The 18,578-nt window shown below is 50.9% G+C and overlaps 1 protein-coding gene across 2 annotated transcripts in view; it reads right to left on the reverse strand.

The window, feature by feature from the left end:
- Positions 1-18,491, reverse strand: part of TSPAN14 (tetraspanin 14) — a 56,951-nt gene extending 38,460 nt beyond the window's left edge. The window contains exons 1-2 of one of the 2 annotated variants that reach the window (XM_045567824.1): positions 18,392-18,491; positions 14,024-14,214 (exon numbers count right to left, since the gene is read on the reverse strand). The gene's annotated coding sequence lies outside the window, so the exon portion shown is untranslated. The remainder of the gene's footprint in view (positions 1-14,023; positions 14,215-18,391) is intronic. The other variant, XM_045567823.1, reaches the window with a different exon arrangement.
- Positions 18,492-18,578: the final 87 nt, after the last annotated feature.

Genomic DNA, 18,578 nt, shown 5'->3' on the forward strand with positions numbered 1-18,578 from the left:
CTCCCAGGATTCCCAGGCCATTAGGCCCTTGCCTGCCGGCCCTGGGATGGCCGCCACGTGGAGGTCCAAGAGAGTCTAGGCTACCAGCTTTGGGCCCCACCAGGCTCTCCAACACACTTGGCTTCCTATAAAAACACTGAACTTAGTGAATTAAGTATTACGAATTTCCACCACCAAAAACCCACAACCCAAAACCTGCGGAGTTTCGGGAGCACTGAGAGGCCTCCTCATTAATCTGTTGAGAGGATACAAATGTGCTACCATCAGGAAAGAAGCAGGGTGGATGTAGGTCAGAGGACAGAAGTGGGAGGGAGGGCTCAGCGGGAGAAGCACCGAGCCTAGAATGGAGGTCACCTAATCCAGTGATTTTCAAACTTACTATTTTTATTATTTTTTAAGCTACAGGAGGCTTTGATCAAAGAAACTCTGACCCAGAAACCCAGCGTGGAGGCAGTCAGAGCAGGTCACTTTTATCTTCAGGTTGTTAGGAGAAAAGGGAGGCTCCATGAGGAGCACACTCAAAAGTAATGGGCCTGGGCCAGCTGCTCCCAAACTCCACAGAACATCAGAATGGCTCAACGAGCTGTTTCTAGAATCCCATGGAGACTGGTTCAAGAGCGCTGTGATAGACCCGGAAATGCACATTTTTAAGAGCTACCCCTCACAGCAGTTTGAAGGTGCCCACACTAGCCAAATCTAGAATAATTTGATCAAAATAAACAGTAACAGTACTGGATTCTGAACTCACTGAATAAAATAAGGCTTCAGGAGCCCATTCTAATACACACACAGATAAACAAATGGGAGAGAAGGAAAAGTTCTGTGTAGCAGGATGAACGAAGAAGGAATTATCGAATTAAATCACCACTGTTTAGAAATAACTGATTCTGTTTAAGAATCATCAGTGGATGCTAAGACCATTTAGTGAGTTTGATGAGAAACAGCAGACCGCCAGATTTGCATAGTCTCAAAGTATCTCCCCATAGGACACTTATTAATTACAAAGAGCAGAGTAGTAACTTAGCAGTGGAGAAACCCAGCAGACGGCACCTCAAGCAAGTGATCACCGTTAATATTACCAGTAATGAGTCAGACCGACAACATGTGCCTCCCACAGGGACGCACCAAGGACACGTCATATTCCTGACCAAAATGCATAACCTGAATCAAATTATGAGGAAACATCAAACAAACTCAAATTAAGGGAGATTCTACCTATACTGGTCTCAAGTAACTCAAACTCATAGAGTCTGTAGTTCTTTTCCTTTAAAAAAAAAAAAAAAAAAAAGGCAAACAAAACATTTGGGCCCCAGGCCCCAAGAGAGATTTTCAGAATGATTCATCAGGTGGCTCATTCAACTGCACCAGCAGCACCAGGGCAACACCTGTCTGCCTGGTGAGGCAGGGCCTGGTCACCCACAGCTTCTGCCCCTCTAACTTCTCCAAGATCTAGGCAAAGGGAGGCCTGGCAGCATCCTGGCTTCCAAGCTGATATACTGACCCACTTTCCCTCTGTTGTTGAAGGTGAAGCTGCCCACTCAGAGGAGGACATAGAGCCACAGCAGACATGGTGTCCTGTCCCCTGATAATCATGCCAGACCTAACTCCGAAAACCTAAGTCCACATGAAATGTCTATACACAGAATCCTTGTACATGCCCCTGGGTAAGAGCACATTAGAGCCTCTTCCTCGCCCAGAGGCACACACGTGGAAAACCAGGGCCCAGTTCACAGTGGCACCCCCAACAGGAACAAAACCCCAGGAAGCCAACAATGTAATATGCCTCCAGGCCTCACAAGGACTGAGCTGAGCCCTGGTCCCATTGGAAATTCTTGAAGGAGGGCCTGAGGGCCAAGGGCTAGCTAGATTAGCAAGACTGAAGCAATCTGCCCATCAGTGCATCAGTACACTCACTCAGCAAGTCCCTGGGGTAAAAAGGCTTTTGCTGTGGGAGATAAACAGCTCAGGATTTGCTTCTACATGTTCAGGGCAGTGCTTCGTGCAAGACACCCAGAAAGAGCCTGTAGAGACCAACTCTAACTCTGAGTGAGACCTGTGTCTGACTGAGGGGGCTGAGAACGCAATTCTGTCTACTAAACGCACAGTCGTGTATGTGCTGGAGGGAAGGTGGTCAGGAAATGCTCCCCAGAGTGGCTGATTAGATGTGCACTAGATGAGGGCACCACATCTAGAGGCTCACGGGTTTGGGAGCACCAGCTGTGCACAGAGACAGGGACATGCTACAACCCAACCCAGCAGTGGGCAACTGTCTCACCCTATGACAGACCCTGAGATGCAGATTATCAACAGAAACCCCCCTCCTCAGTCAAAGGAAAATAACCCAAACTCTGTTAAATGATTTAAAGAGGTTTATTCTGAGCCAAGTATGAGGACCATGGCCTGGAGCCACACCCAAGAAGCCTTGGGCAAGTGGATTCACTGTGGTTGGGCTGGTTTCATACATTTCAGGGAGGCAGGGATTACACATAAAGTCTTAAATCAATATACAGAAGGTGAACATTGGTTTGGCCCGAAAAGGCGGAACATCTCGAATGGGGGGCAGTTTACATGTCATAAATGGGTTTAAAGATTCTTTGACTTGTAATTGGTTAAAGAAATGTAGCTTTGTCTAAAGACTTAGAATGTTTTAAGATAAGGAAGTCGGCTAATCAGAGACAAGCCACTGGACATATGCATAGAGTCAAGTGATCTGTTAAGTAAATTGAGGGTTTACAGGTGTGGTTCAAGCTTTGCCTTGCATAGCCTTAGGCCTGTTAATGAGCTACAAATGATATCTCCAAGGCAGGGGGGCATGATGAGGTATGTATGACCTCCCTTCTCATAGCCAGCAACTCAGCTTTAGGGTATTTCTGGGGTCCCCTTGGTCAAGAAGGGATCCATTTAGTCAGCTGAGGGGCTTAAATTTTTATTTTAGTTCACATCCCAATATGGCCCCAGCTCTGGGCTGGGCCCTGTAGGTGGTACCAAGACAAAACCAGTGTGGCTAACCTTGCAAGGCCAACACAGTCGGGGTAGGAACCGCTCCTGAATACTACACATGTTCCAAGTGATGCACGGGCCCGTACTCGGAAAGAAAGAAACTTTGCTCCAATAACTGGTCTTCACTGGCTGTCAAGGGAGCTGCTTCAGTAGGCTGCAAGGATTTGGTCTGCATGCCTAATGTAGATTTGAAACGTTTTCTTTGTACGGGTCGCTCGACCTGTCCCCTCCCCTACTCCAACTCAAAGAAGCCACAAAAGAGAATTTAGAATTATATTTACTCATCCTTCGTTCTTCGGTGCCTGAAAGGCATAAAGATTATGCCTGTAAGATGTTTAAAAATCTTTGTATCCAAAATTTTACAGTCAGCTACAATATACAGTCAGCCCTCCATACCCATGGGGAGTTCCACATCCATAGGTTCTCATCCTCCAATTCAACCAACCACGGATCAAAAATATTCAAAAAAAAGTAAATAACAATACAACAAAAAAATACAAATTTCAAAAATGATACAATATAACTATTTCCATAGCATTTATGTTGCATTCGTTATTGTAAGTAATCTAGAGATAATTTAAGTATATGGGAAGATGTGTATGGGTTACAAGCAAATACTACTAGGGGGCTGGAACCAATCCCCCGACACTAGGTCCCTAGGGCGGCTATACAGTTTTAAGACAAACAACCTACTTTCCTCCAAGGATGGCATTCTGGAAAACTCCCAAATCCTTCCCCAGTCTAGGGTGGGACACTTTCCAGCCCAGGGCAGAGCCTGGCTTCCCGTCCCCCACCCCTCCTCCAAGCAAAGCAAATAGCCTGGGGAAGAAGGATTTACAGAGCTAAAACAAAACAAACAACAAAAAAAACCTTCCCAAAGAAGCCATGAAAAGTGAAGCCTACTGGGGAAAAATAAATAAAGCTAAGTGCACACCGACAATGTCGAAAGAGAAAAAGAATAGGGGGGCAGATTTTTTAAAACTGTAAATCAATGGTGGGAAACTGCTGAAGAAGGCTGAGAGGAATCTGTAAACAGAGTCGGGAATGTTAGCAGAGCAGCCCTAACACAGAGCCCAGAGGGGCAGGGGCCCCCGGGCAGCTGAGCAGGGGAGTCAGGGTCTCATCCCCAAGGACACAAGCTCTTCCCCACAAACCCCACACCCTCATCAGAACGCAGGGGGTGGGCGGGCTGTGCTAGTGAAATCAAGAGAGCCACCTCAAATTGTTTGCCACTTCAAAACTACTAGAAAATGTAAATTTATAGTCCCCCTTCTGGACTATTTATTTATCTTCAACATACACTCAAACACCTTTATATAGAATGCTTTCTGTTACTACAAAAAGCAAACATTTACGACCTGATTCTGATCCTATCCTCCAGCTGAAATGGACGGGAGCCAGGAGGAGTGGCACCAGATGGCCAGGGAGGCTTAGCGCCGCCCTTTCATGCGGGAGGGCTCCAATTACCACCCCCCCAACCCCGCCTGGTGCCCCAAAGATGACCTCGCCAGCAGGCTTCGGGCCAAGGGGGCTTTCTTGGCCCAAACTCCACTTCCAAGACACCTACCTCCAGCACCCAGGAATAACTGCTGTATGCTGGGTGCCCAGAGGGGAGGGGCTGCGGAGCCTGGGCTGGCAGTCCCCTTTAAAGTTGACAACTTTCAAGAAGGAAAGGAGGTAAAAGACTGCAAAACCACAAAACAGACTAAAGAAGAGGGAGGGTAACAGAACTGAGGATCATAGGTCAGCTGTCTGAGCCTGTGCTTCTCAAACTTGAAAGTGCATTCGAATCACCTGGGAAGCTTGTTAAAATGCAGATTCTGAATCAGCTGGTCAACAAGCTCCCAGGCGATGCCAGAGCGCCCAGCAGCAGGCCTGTGGGCGGCCCTTTGAGTAGTGAGGGTGTAAAACACGGATGCACAGAAGGAAAACAACCATTAAGGCAAGTCTCGGCAGGGAAGCCACCCACCTTTACTGTACTTGATTTGCAGGGATGCAATCAACTTTCCTGGAGGAAGGCTTTAATTTTGGAATTTGTTTGGTATCTTAGTGTAGCCTGCTGGACCCTCACAAGTTATTTTTATTCCCATTTTACAGCTGTGAAAGCTACTCTAACCAAACGATAAGCGCAGCCTGACGACCGGCCCCTTGGGCTTCTTCCAAGACCACAGGCCTCCTGTGACGTCTGGCAGAAACACAGCCCAGAGCAGTGACACAGGCTGGCCCCAAAGACAATGGGAGGAAGCCAGGCGGGCAGCAGGCACAGGGGGGCCTGGCAGGCAGTGCTCACAGTTAAGGTTAGGGGGCCCAGGGGATGGAGGCTGGGCAGGGACAGGCAGATAAAGGACCAGAAACCCACCCTGAAGGGGCGCCAGGGAAGGGATAGTCTTCTAGAAGCTGCTAACATAACAGGGACAAAGTTTAAACTCACCAACCCCCCGCCAAAGGAAGAGGAATGGGGACATTTAAGTACACAGAGTATTTCTACATAAATGTTTTTGTTTTTACTTTTAATAAGTTTGTTTTTACTTTTAACAGCCTGGCCTCACTTTGGCAGCTACACTAAGAAAAGTAATGTGGCCCTTCCAAGAAGAGTTGAATCTAAAGCAAGCCTACCTATCAGTGAGCTGGGGTGCCACACCCAGCCCCTGAGAACCGGCACTGTGTGTTGAGTCCCAGGGCAAGTGGGTTTCAATTGGAAAACCACGGCCATCTTTTGAAGTGATGATCCCTACCCGTCAAGAACCTGAGAAGAAATGCCCAGGGAGAAGGGCCCTTTGTTAATTCCAACTGATGACATTTTCTTCCAAAAGATCCTGGGTTGGCAAGAAAGATTCAAGCTTTCTTGAAGTGACCAAGTATTTTGTGGTTACAGCTAAAATGTTTCCAAAGTTCATCTGAACAACCCTTTCATTTGCCAGTCAGAGACCAACAACCCAGGAAATGAATTGCCAAGGTCATCCCACCCCGTAAGCTAGGGTCATAGCTGAAATCCAAACCCCAGCCTCTACCTCCATGTGCTCTTCCCAGAACACCATGCTGTCTAGATCATGACCTTTCATGATCTTGTTTGGGTTCAACTACCCCAAAAGCAGCATCTGTGTTTCAATGCATTTCACATTGAGTACACACTCTTTTTTGCTTTGAGTCTTGTAAATGCTAGAACATTTGCTAAAATGAGGACACCCCAAGGTGCAACCTGTCTGGGGCTGAGACTTGCTTCCTGATTTGTAAGATTTGGCTGACAACAGAGTTAAGTAAGACAGCCAAGCTGATCTGAAGATAGATGAGTTCTGAGGAGTAAAACAAAATGCTTAACACATGAAAAGCAATGAGTTAAGAGTTCTATACAAAACAACTCTGTATTTCAAAGGCAAGTGACTTACAGATTCTGGCTGCGGTTTAGAAAGGAGACTGGTTGGGGCGGGTACAACTCCAGAAAGAGATCTCAGACAGTGGGTGAGAGTGGCCCTGAGCCCTGCCCGCAACCCCACAGGGGCTGGAACTGGACCCCCAGAGAGAATGCTCATTTGCCCACTAAAAATTGCCAGGAGAAGAGAGACGTTCAGATAACAAGGTGAATGAGACAGGGACAGTTCCCTTCAGTTGGAGAAAAGTCTTCAAGACCATACAGACCAAATTAAAAAGAAACTTTTCTCAACCCACCTTGCCACTGATTTCAATGAAGACCAGGAGGCAAAGGACAATCACACTTTGTGCCTGGGAGTGTCTTTTTCTGCCAAGGACCAAGAGATGCTCACACACACTCGCATGCTCTCCCCTCTCTCCTTGCCCTCCCTCCCCTCCTCTCTCACACCCTCAGCGACCAAAAACAAGTGAGATCCCTCTCTGTCCCCACTGTGGGAGTGTCAAACTAAAATAATCAAAAGGTTCAGGATCCAGTTAAAAGAGCACAAAGTGTGAGTGCAGTGGGACGCCAAAGAATTGTGATCAATGCTCCTGCTGTGGGAGAAAGTAAAGATCATTCAGATAGGCAAAAACAGAGGTGCTGAACAGAATTATAACATTTTCTTTACAGAGGCTTTCACACAGATAGCAGATCTGATTGAGTACTATTGATTACAGTCTAAAGGGTTTGCTTAACATCCTATTGTAAAGAGGTAACAATCACAAGGGTCTCTATCTCCAATGTCATTTAGTCAAGGTTTGAATGAAGAATAGGGAGTCTGGTTAATGCATAACATCTCAACACAAAGGTCAGGAAGCTATGGTCACGCATCAGAGAAGAAAAGCAAAGGTTTTACCTGACTCAGTTTCCAGGGCTTAACTTTTCCCCCTGGCATAATAAATTTGGAAGGTCATGGAAGTTTTGTTTTCTTTTTATAGGAGTTACTAAAATTCTGATCCAGAGAGAGGGGAGACTCTCTCCAAACAAAAGAAAACCTCAGCATCACTGGCACAGAAGGTGCAGCTGGAGGAACTGGGTATAGAGCCAGGGCTGCCATGCCTTTGGCTCAGTTGGCAGATTCATGTCAGCCCGACTTCCGCTGGTACTGTGCACCCATTGCCCGCTGCCTGCTGCCCGCCTGAGATTCAAGAGCCCGGAGATGGCAGAACAAAGGAAAATGGCTGTGGCTCAGGCAGCGGGGGCGGCTGCAGGCCGCGCTGCCAGCAAGCAGGCTTTTCAGCAGCTGGGTGTTCCAGTGAGGAATGAGGGATAGTGGGCTGAGTACTGAGCCACAAAGGAAAGTCGGAGGCCTGGGAGACTAACAGCAACCCAGGCACATGCCTGCCCCCGACCCAAGGGAGCAGCTGGGCTCAAGCAGCACACACTCCTCAAGGTGGTGGGTGGGTGGCCAACAAGCCCGGCACTGGTAACTCCTGCTCCTTACCCAGCTGCTCAGAACTCTCACCCAGTGGGGTTCCAGGCACAGCAAAGGGACCTGAGAGGGGGGAAGGAGATCTTGACAGAGGTAGCCACAAAGGGCAGGGCCCAAAATCAGGGAACACAGAGGGGCCTTGGAGAGGCTCAGGGCTGTCTGCAAATGGACCACTATTAAGCACAATAGGCTCCTGCTGCCAGCAACAATAGCTGCACTGGCCACCCGCTCTAGCCCTCTCTCTCCTCCTCCTCCACCCCGGTCCCTCCCCCAAAAATCCACAATGGGAGGCAGCAGGAAATCAGGGCAGAGCCGATGAATAGCTCCACTGTCAATCCCCAGGTCCCCCTCCTCAGCCCCACAGGTCAGCCTTCACTGCCACCAGGCCACAATAGAAACCTCTGTATTACTGCAGGCCCAAGCACCAGACAACAGAGCTGTGGGCAAGAGACGCTGTGGGCTTTTCATGGAGACTGTGTGTAACTGCAATGGTGAGAAGTTCTCTCCTCTGTATGCAAGGGTGGGAGGGCCACGGCAGGGACACGGGCCTCAAACCCACCAGGCTAGGGTCTATTTGGGGGACTACCTGCCAGCCAGCCCGAACATCTCCCTGCTCCTTACCCTGACCTAGGGTGGGGGGCAGCCAGAGCCACACAGGGGAGCTCCCAACATGGAGGGGATGGCTCCAACAGGTGCCCTCTCTCAATCCTCCTTCTCCTAACCAGTCCCAGGAAGAAAAAACTCACCTGCCCTTACCCTCTGCTACTGCTCTGAAAGGAAGCTACCCATCTGTCACTTACACCCTGGTGCCTTTTATACAGGCTTTCCAAATCATCGGGTGGCAGTCAGGCCCAAAGCAGCCTGAACAGGGGCCCGCAGAGCAGCCGAAGGTAGGGGAGGCCAGGGCGGGAAGCCTGATCCTCACACCAATCCCTGAAACTGCAGGCAAATCTGCTCTTCTAAAAGCTGGTGCCCAGCTACAGCTTGATTTTCAACCAAGGCTCCCCCCTGACACCCCACCCAAGTCCTGCAAACTCCTGAGGCGGGTCAAACCCGCTGATGAGAAGCCTCCTCACGATTCTAACTGCACAGGCTTCACAGCCACAGAGCACAGCCAGGGCTGGAAACATGGAGCTTGTGGAGACAGGCTGGCCTGAGCTGAACCAAACAAGGACAGGTCGGGAACTCACGCGCCAGCAACCCCCACTCTCTCCCTGGGGTCCCTCTAGCACCAGTTGTCTCAGAATAAAGAAGTACAAGATCCCTCCAGAAGAAAACCTCAGAAACGTTCATTCCCCTGCTTGGAATCAAAGCAGCTTGTTTCTTTTCCAGTTAGGCACAGAATACCTCAACTCCACGTCTAGGCATCTATATGACAGACCTAGAGCGTGTACAAGACATTCCTGCAACTTGGCCTACAGAAGCAAAATAGTAAAAGCAACCTCAAAGTCCATGGATGGGGGCTGGGAAAGCGAGTCATAGTTCACCTACGATTCAGCAGAATAACATGCTGCTGTTCAAAAGAATGGACTAAAGTACAGTGTGCTAAAATTGAGGGGATAATTTTTAGAGTAAAAATTCATGTAACCAAAACATTTGTACCTTCATGTTATTCTGAAATTAAAAAATAAAATCAGTAAGTGCAGAACAGCGTAATTAGCATATCACCACGGGAATAAACGAGAGGGGTTCAGATGCGCATGACCAGGCACTGAACATCTGGTGACAGAGGCCCCAGGGGAGCAGAACTGAAGGGGTCAGGGAAGCAAAATGAATTTTCACTGTATATCTTTGGTATGTGTTTTTCTCATCATGTATACATTTTTTGAAAATAAAAAAGTTAAACCTAAAGTAGTATTTAAAATGCCTGAAGTGTGTGGTTGGAGGCACAATTTTACCTGTAGCTCTCTCTGCAGGCAGCTTCTGTGTCTCCCTAGAAGGGGGAGGGGAGGACAAGGAGAAGGAGGGAATAGAAATGGGGGAGGGGGTGGAGAAAGACTTATCAACTCCACCAAGTCCTAAAATGGAAAGTTTCCCTGAGAAGAGCAGGAGCAGATTCTAACAAAGGCAGAAAAGAAGGCTTAAGTTATTACACTCCAAAGGCCATCTGTTGCCAAGCCCACTCTGTGATAAGAGTGTGAGACTCCCCTTAGGTTCAGGCAATGGGGAAATGGGGGGAGGCTGAAACTCAGCAGGGACCCCGCTCTGTGCCCTCCCCACTCAGTCACCAGGGAGGCGCAAGGGCCTAGTGTTACGAATCCATCCCAATTTTAGCAGCTAAAGAAAGCTATTTCGACAGATTTCTACGCCTGGCCCAACTCCAAAGACAGGCTAAAAACAGTTTCTCCAGAATCCTAGCTCAAAACCCCCATCCCTAACCACTAAACTCCATGTACCTTCCAGGAAATGGAAGCTGCAAAATGGAGTTGTGAGATGCGTTTGTAGATTTATTCCCCACTAAAGGGATACATATATGTTGTTTAAAAGCCTCCTCTAACTGATGTGTCAATAAATACTCTGCACTCAGAAGCACTGATGTATTTCCTCCAAGTGATTTTCCCCCTAAGGAACAATACAAAAACCATCCCCAGTCTCCCCTGCTGCTGAAGGGAATGACACAATGGCCATTAGAACCAGGACTGACCCTTTGGGTGAGAGAATCGGATGGCAGGGAGTGGATCATGAACAGAACTGTATCTATGTAGCAGAATGCCCCCACCCCGCCCCTGCCCACCCTCTAGGCCACAGAGAAAGAGAGGGAAGGGGTAGGTTTGGTTCCCCAATTTTATAAGATATTTTCTGATGACTGCTAAATGTTCAACAAGTAGCCTCTGAATTAAGAAGCACAAATGAGATGTCACAACAAGTAGAAATCACACTGGCACTTGAAGCCCTCATGTCTCAGTTGCTGGGAACAAGTTCTGCTCCTCTCAGTGGGCCCAATGCAAGCCCTCAACAGGTCTTGCCTGGAATCCCACAACACGCATCAGAGCCAAGAGCAGCCCCTCTCCAACCCCCCACTCCAGGCAGGCACTGACCCTCAGCACTCAAATCCTGTGAGGACACCTCCTCAGCCGTACCACCGAGGGGCCCTGACAGAATTGCCCACCCCAGCCCGCACCTGGGCGCGAGCCACCCCCTTCACCCTGCTCATGCTCTATTCTTCTCCACAGCCTAGAGTCCTTGGGAACAAATACCCCACCACTACCACCAACTCTTCTTTTGGCACTCCCCCTCAAAATCTATCTGTGTTTACACCATTACTTGTATTTCACAGGAAGCAGCTAGAACAACAAGAGATAATGACTGTGACAGGCAAGATGGCTGCAGAGAGCAGGGTTCTGTCACACCACCCTTCCTGCAGCCCCCACCCACAGCCAATAGGTTTTCCTCAGGACAGCAGGTGGCTGTCCTGAAAATCTGGCTGTTGAGACAAGAGCAAATCCAGGAGAAGGAAACATATCAGACAGGGTCACCTGTGCAGGGGAGGCTGGTGGCAGCCAGCCCTCAAGAGAGGCAGGGTCTGATCAAGTAGAGAGGAGGGGCAGTAAGAAAACAAGGAAGAGCCTCACTCTCAGAGGAGGAGGAGGAACAGGGCTGGCCCCAAGCTCCCAGAGGAGATCACCCACAGGACCTCCCTCTGCCCAACTCAGACAATGAGACCAGTCAGTCCCTAGGCTGGTGGGGGAGGGAGAGACAGGGTATAAGAGCCCCAAAGTTGTCAGACTGGTTTGCCCAGGACAGGGAGAGCAGGAAACACAAGATATAGCAGGAGGAGCTGTTTCAGAAGCCAAAAAAAAAAAGTTATCCAGAGTAAAGTGGCTGTGGTCTGATAGATTTGGCCAATAGATTTGGCAATGGGAGGCCTGCAGGAAAGCTGTTGTAAGGGGCAAAGTTGGTGGGCAGCAGGGAAACAAGACCCCAGGTCCATGCTGTTTCCTGGGTGCAGAGGGAAAGTCCAGGGACCCCAGGGCAAGGAGCCAGGAGATGCTAAAAAGAAAAGGACCAAGGTTTCTGGAAACAACAGAGTGATATTTACAAGGAGAGACATCCACAAGGAGAGACAGCGCTCCTGAGGGACAGATGTGAGTGGTCATAAGCTTAGGCCAATGCAAGAACCACGGCCAAGAGGAAATACAGGACACAGCCAGGACAAAAATTCTGTCCTTTACCAAATTTTAGTCAAGTCCTCTGAACACTCTGCTCACTTAGGCCAGTCCTTGGACTTCTGTCTCTATGGGTGCAGAGCCCAGTTTTAACAAGAATCCTGCTAAGCCAGAATCCCCCACCCTGATCACCCTGGATATCTGATCAAATTCCTTATCCACCACCGTCTCCCAGGTAACATACCCTGCCCTGCCTTCAGCAAGACTCTATTTAGGTCATTTAGCAACAAAGTTCCCTACCCTGCCAACCTGAGAAATTTTCCCAGACCCTTGCACTCTGCTCCTTAGCTTTAAGTTCCCGTTTTTCTTTGTTGTATTCGCAGTTGAGCCCACTCTCTGTCCCCTACTGCAGAACCCCATTGCGTAGTCCCTAAACCTATTCCAGTAGTCCTCAATAAAGTCTGCCTTACCTTACTGTTTTCACAACTGTTGGAATAAATGTTACCTTAACTACACAAAGCTCCCCAAGTCTTCCCGGACCCACCGTTCCCACCCCTCACCAGCCCTCCCCCACCGAGTCCCAGGAACAGACCCTGTCTGCCTGGCCCAGGGGAGAGGGGCTGAAACAAGACAGCTAATGTGCAGGCAAGCCAGACACCAGGGAGAGCATCTGGAGAAGAGACAGGGTCTCTTCATGGCAATGGTTACTCAGTGAGCAACCACAGCCTCTCGGTGGAGCAGCTGGTAGGCACAGAAGGAGCAGGGCCCTGGGCACAGCTGAGTGGGTGCCCCAGATTAGGGAGAGACACACCGCCATGATGGCCTGAACTGCTGCAGTGGGTTAGGGGGCCCAGTCATCCCTCCCTGGGAGGCCCAACTATGAAACTAAGGCGGCTGTTTTTCTTACTTCCATTTTCAATTAGCCCAGGCTTCCTAAGGTGCCCCAATGGGCTTCTGATGCTTTAAGCACAAGATCCTGCCTCAGGACCATGTGTCCTGGACATGCTGCTGCCCTTGGCACTCCTGGATCACCACTTAGCCCACGGGGTACAGATGGAAGGGACTGAGGAGACCTCATTTCCTCCCAGCTGCTGTTAGGACTATGATTTCCTCAGTCTCTTTTTATTAACACTCTCTGGGCCCTGCAATACACATGAGCACAGGCCCCAACAGCAGGCACACATAGATAGGAAAAACCCAGAGAGGAGGCTCACCAGCCCCTTGTCCTGGCCCCTCTGGAAGCCTTCCCATGCAGGACAACCCAACCTCAGCTCTCCCAAATACCAGCTAACACACAGTCCAAGGCAGCACCCAGTACTCACCCCTTACCAGGATCCCAGAAGCCACTTCAGAGACAACTGCCAGGGCCCTCAGCACTCAGCACAGGCCAACACAGCCCAAGGGGGAAGCAGCCAGTCCCTCCAGCTATCTAGCTCATGGACAGACACAGGCTCTAGCATTCTCCCTGGCTGCGCAGTTAGGGAGGCAAAACAGTCCTCAAGAGGCGAAGAGTTTCGGCTCCAGTCTGCCCAGGCCCGCTTAAGCTCTGGTTACCAGGCCTGCTGCCTCCTAAGAGAAAACCACAGCCCCACCCAACCCCACCAGGCCCAAGAGTGGAGGAAGTATGGTCCCCAGAATCAGCTGCTGGTGAACACTTTGCCGAGAGCTGCAGAAAAATGGCAGCTGTCTCAAACCAGAGTGTTAGGCCTACCTCAGGGGCTCCGGATCCTGCTTCTCAAACCTAAAGTGTGCACTCATGCTTACTGGCAAGCCCATGAGATAGATAGGAAGGGCAGACTTGATTCTTTTCATTTTACAGATGAGAAAACATTTTTTTTCCAAGAGAAAAAAAAAAATCAAAGACTTGTATAGATCACTCAGCTAGAAAGTAGACACAACTTGAAAGCTGGCCTTGCCACTGTCCGCTCTCGCGCGCTGGACAGTGTCATTCATCTTCACGTTCAATGGGCAAAGGCACTGGACACTGCCCACCTGCCAGGGCCTGTGCTCTGTCGGAACCAAAATCACACGCAGCTAACGGAGAAAATGAATATGCGGACTTCATGAAGACCCTACCTGATTCACAGTCAGAGAGGACGCTGCTGTAATGGCAGCTAAGCAAAACGCTGGCATTCACCTAGACCAAAGGAGTCTTAAGACACTGGTCTACGCAGCTTCCTGGGACTCTGATGACAAGCTGAGACTGGGACCACTGTTGGAGACCACATCACCTCTCCCTCCATTCCACAGGCGGGAAAACAGAGGCCCTGAAAAAGGAGGAAATATGCCTAAGGATAGTGAAGCAGAAGAACCTGACGTCTCACCACCTCGACCAGTGTCTACTGGGCCTGCTGGAAATCACCAGAGATCCTGCAAGGAGCAAAGCACAAAAGCAAGAGCCACAGCTCTTTAACATTTCAAGGTGACCTAAAGGGGGAAATGCAATTAATAGAGGGTTTCTACACCTCTAGAGGGTTTCTGCAGGCCAGAGAACCATTTCAGCCCCACGCTCAATCTTGTTCCCATTGGAAGTCCACCCTTCAGTAACCTCGTCAATCCTTTACCCCACAGTCCCACAAAGGAAAGCGGAAGGACAAGACCTGCTAGGGGCACCTCTACCTGATTCTGCTTCTAGAAAAGCTCCCCTACTAGCCACATCCAGGTAGGTGATGGGGTGTACAAACTGTCCAAGGGCTGACAAGCCAGGGCAGTGTGGGGAAGCAGGAATTATTGTCCCTCTCTAAAGGCCACCAGGACCCAGTGGTGGAAAGCAGGCATCATCGCCCCTGTTCACAGCCCCTAGCACCAGGCTGGGACCTGAACACGTGCTGAATAAGAATCTCTGTCTCACACCTGTAATCCTAGCACTCGGGGAGGCTGAGGCAGGAGGATCACTTGAGCTCAGGAGTTCAAGACCAGCCTGAGCAAGAGCCAGACCCCATCTCTACTAAAAATAGAAAAAATTAGTCGGGCGTCATGGCGCATGCCTGTAGTGCCAGCTACTCAGGAGACCGAGACAGAAGAATCACTTGAGCCCAGGAGTTTGAGGCTGCAGTGAGCTGGGATGATGCCACTGCACTCTAGCTAGGGTGACAGAGCAAGACTCTGTCTCAAAAAAAAAAAAAAAAAAAGAATCTCTGTCCAGGAACTCACTAGTCTTCAGGCCCACAGATGGATGAATGGAAATAAATAAACGAGCAAAAGACCCAAGTAACGCGCCCAGAGGACGCAGAAGCACACTCCCTTCGCAGACCACCTCTTACTACCCTAACAAGCATTCTTGTTTACCACACCCCTGCCCTTCAAGATGACCGAGGTACCTGGATCCATCTTTAACCTAAACAGTGCTTCTCTGACTAATTCATGATCAATGTTCCTTATGACACTAGGACCCAGAACTTGGTAAGAAGTCACAGAGGAAGGCACCATGGTAGCAGGCGTTAGACTGCATGCTGTTCACCAACTGTTTCTGATCCTCTTCCCCTCCCCAGCTGTTGGTAAATATGGCCATGTGACTTGCTTCATTCAATGAAATGCCACTTCCAAGTGGAAGCTGTAAGAGCCAAGGTAAGATTCACCGTGCTGTCTCTCTCCCCAAGTGACCAGGGATGTTCCAATTGCAGTGAGGACAACATAAAGCAGATATGTGATAGATACACAGTGTGAATGAGAAACAAACCTTTGTTGCTTTAAGCCTCTGAGATTTGGGGATTGTTGTTATCACAGTAAACCCTGATCTATACAAACAGATACAGGCAGTGACTCCCCAGTTTTCTATGTACAACAGTGCCAGTCTTCCCATTACCTGGCCTTAGGGAGAAACAAGCTACATCACCAATCAGCAGAGCTGAGGGGCACCTGCTGTGTACCCAGGCCGTGAGATGGTTTCAGAAGCAGGGATATAAAGCACTCATTAGTTCCACTGTGGACCAGGATTGTTTGGTATATTAATCAATTTTAAACACCTCTGAGAGGAAGGCATGTCCAAATTAGAAATGAGAAAACCCAGCTCATATTGAGACCTCAAGCAAGTTACTCTGCAACCTATCTGCACCCCAATTTCCTCATCTGTAAAATGGGGCTGTTAGTATCATGTACCACACTGGGCTGTTTCAAAGATTAAACAAGTTAATATCAGTAAAACTTCTAGGATTGTGCTTGGTGTACATCTCAATAAGTAGTCTGAAAAAAATCACCATTACTATCACTATGAAACCCTCCAGAGTTGCTGTAAGCTTGTCCATAAGCTTCACTAGATTTTAAGCAAGCAAAGGCTCCCCATGACTGGCACAATGGTACTTTGTAGGCACTGCCAAAATGAATTCTACCTCAGTTGAAGTTAAACAAGTAACAGGTCAAATCCCCGAGCACATGGTGGCCTACAGTGAGGCCTCAGGAAATGATTCCAGGATCCAGGGCTTTCCTGCTGCCTGCCCTCCATGGGGAATTCACTTCACTACCACCACAGCCTGCCAGGCAGGGCCATCCCCCCTCCCACACAAGACATGAGCTTCATCCTCCCACTTCCCACATGGGAAAGAGGTGCCCTCACCTCAGAGACCAGCACGTGTGCCCAGCTGGTAAAGGGGGAAACTTCCCTGTGCAGCCAACCACTCTGCAGCCCCCGCCTCCATGCCCTTTCTTCCTGGAGGCAGCCACAAACCTCCAGAAGCAGCAGTAGGCTCAGACTCCTGTCTGCCCAAATGATGCTACACTGAGCTCAAGCTCAGGTCAATAAACACTACCCCAGCACCTAGTCCATGTCCAATCGGAGTTGTAAGACCACACAGAGTTTACAGCCAGTCAGGGAGTAGTGAGCCTTGGAATAGCGCCTACAACAGTGCCTTGCATCCCACAGACTCTCAATCACGCTTCGTTAAATAAACTGAACATCACTTTAGGTGGTCCAAGCAGTGGAGTTCAGAGATATGGGGGTCGGATATATCAAGAAAGTCTCCAACTGAAGTTGGGATGCAACTCAATGAGAGGGAAGGGGAAAATCCATCTGGTGACCTGGGTTTGCAGCCCTGTCACTCAAACATTAGGGATCCTCAGAATGGGACACAAAGCTTGGGGACAGCTGACGGAAGGGCCAGGAGGGCATATGGGGCTATGATGGAGGAGTCTAGGCTTCATTCTGATGGTGCCAGGGTCCAGGAGGATACCTGAAAGTCAGGGTGCCTCCACCAAACACCGGGTTTGCTGAATGTGGAGAGGACACAGGCCTGCTCTGATGGCCTGGTCCCCAGGTTGCCCTTTACAAATAGGGAAGGGTGGCCCACGCACTCTGCAGGTACTAACTGCTCCTACTTCAAGGTGAAAGGGCAGATGGAAGGCTCCTTTCGAGGATTTGGCAGGCAGCTGACCCACTCCCAGTAGCCTAGGGGCAACTTCCACCTCGGAAGGGAGGAAGACCCCCTAGAGAGCCAAGAGCACACCGGCAGGGGCTCCAATTCAATGCCCTGCACTACTGCCCAAGACAACTTGACCTCCCACATACCAGCGCCCAGGGACAACCATTGAGCTTACACGCCGCACCCACCAACACTCGGCGGTGCCGTGGCGGATGACTCCCCCAGGTAGAGACCGCTTCTTGCCAGAGACACGTGTCCTACTGGTCCTGGGGCCGAAGTCCCTCCACACACACAAACACCTCCCACCCGCCCGCATCCCCACCCCTGAGAGCAGGAGGCAGGGGGAGAAGCAGCTGCCGGGAACAAGCTAACTCCATAGCCACCTTCCCAACTCGACTAGGCTAGGTCGGGGGTCGGGGTTTGCTCCCAAGAACAACCCTACACGATCAACACTGAGAAGCTGGGTCACCACCTACTCAAATTCCGACCGCCCCAAACCAGTGCGGGCAGAGGGGCACGCACCGAGGGGCGGGCGACTTGCGGCACACCCACAGCGGGCGGGGGCAGGGGTGGCCCTGCCTGACCTGCGACCGCCTCCCACCCCCGACCTGAACTCCGAGGAACCGAGGGTTCCAGAGGGAGGCGAAAGCAGCGCCCATCCCCAAGCTCGAAGCTGGCGACAAGGGCCAGAGCTGCACGCGGCGGCGGCAGCCCAGCAGCTCCCTCCGGGGAGCTCTCACCCCGCTCGGCTCCGGCGCGCACTCGCCCGGCCACGCGGGTGGGGCGAGGGCACGGCCCCCCGAGCGCTAGTCCGGTCGCCCGCCGCGGCTGCCACTGCGCCCGGCGCCCGAGTTCGGCTCAGCGGGCTCCCGGCCGAGGCCTCGCACCTCTCGCGGGCGAACCCCGCAGACAAAGCCAGCGCCGCCCGCAGGGCCGCCCCCGGGCAGGCGAGGAGGGAGTCTGAGGGGCCGGGCGGGGACCTGGGGAGCAGTCCCGGTCCCCGGAGGACGCTTGTGGGGGCGGGGGGCGGCCTCAGACAAAGAACGGGGCAGGGCCCGACGCGCCAGCGGGGGCTCCGCGCTCTACTCACCCAAGCGCGGCGGAGGCGGCGCGGCCCGGCTCGGCCGAGGAAGTTGGAGCAAGTTCGGCGGCGCCGGGCGGGAGGGCGCGACTCAGGCCGTCCGAGCGGCGGGGCGGGGCGCGGAGGGGCGGGGCCGGGGGCGCGGCGCCTGCCGGCGGCGGAGGAAGGGGCGCCACTTCCCTGCGCCGCCCGGTGC

This window comes from Lemur catta, chromosome 14 (assembly GCF_020740605.2).
Source record: "Lemur catta isolate mLemCat1 chromosome 14, mLemCat1.pri, whole genome shotgun sequence".
NCBI classification, from domain to species: domain Eukaryota; kingdom Metazoa; phylum Chordata; class Mammalia; order Primates; family Lemuridae; genus Lemur; species Lemur catta.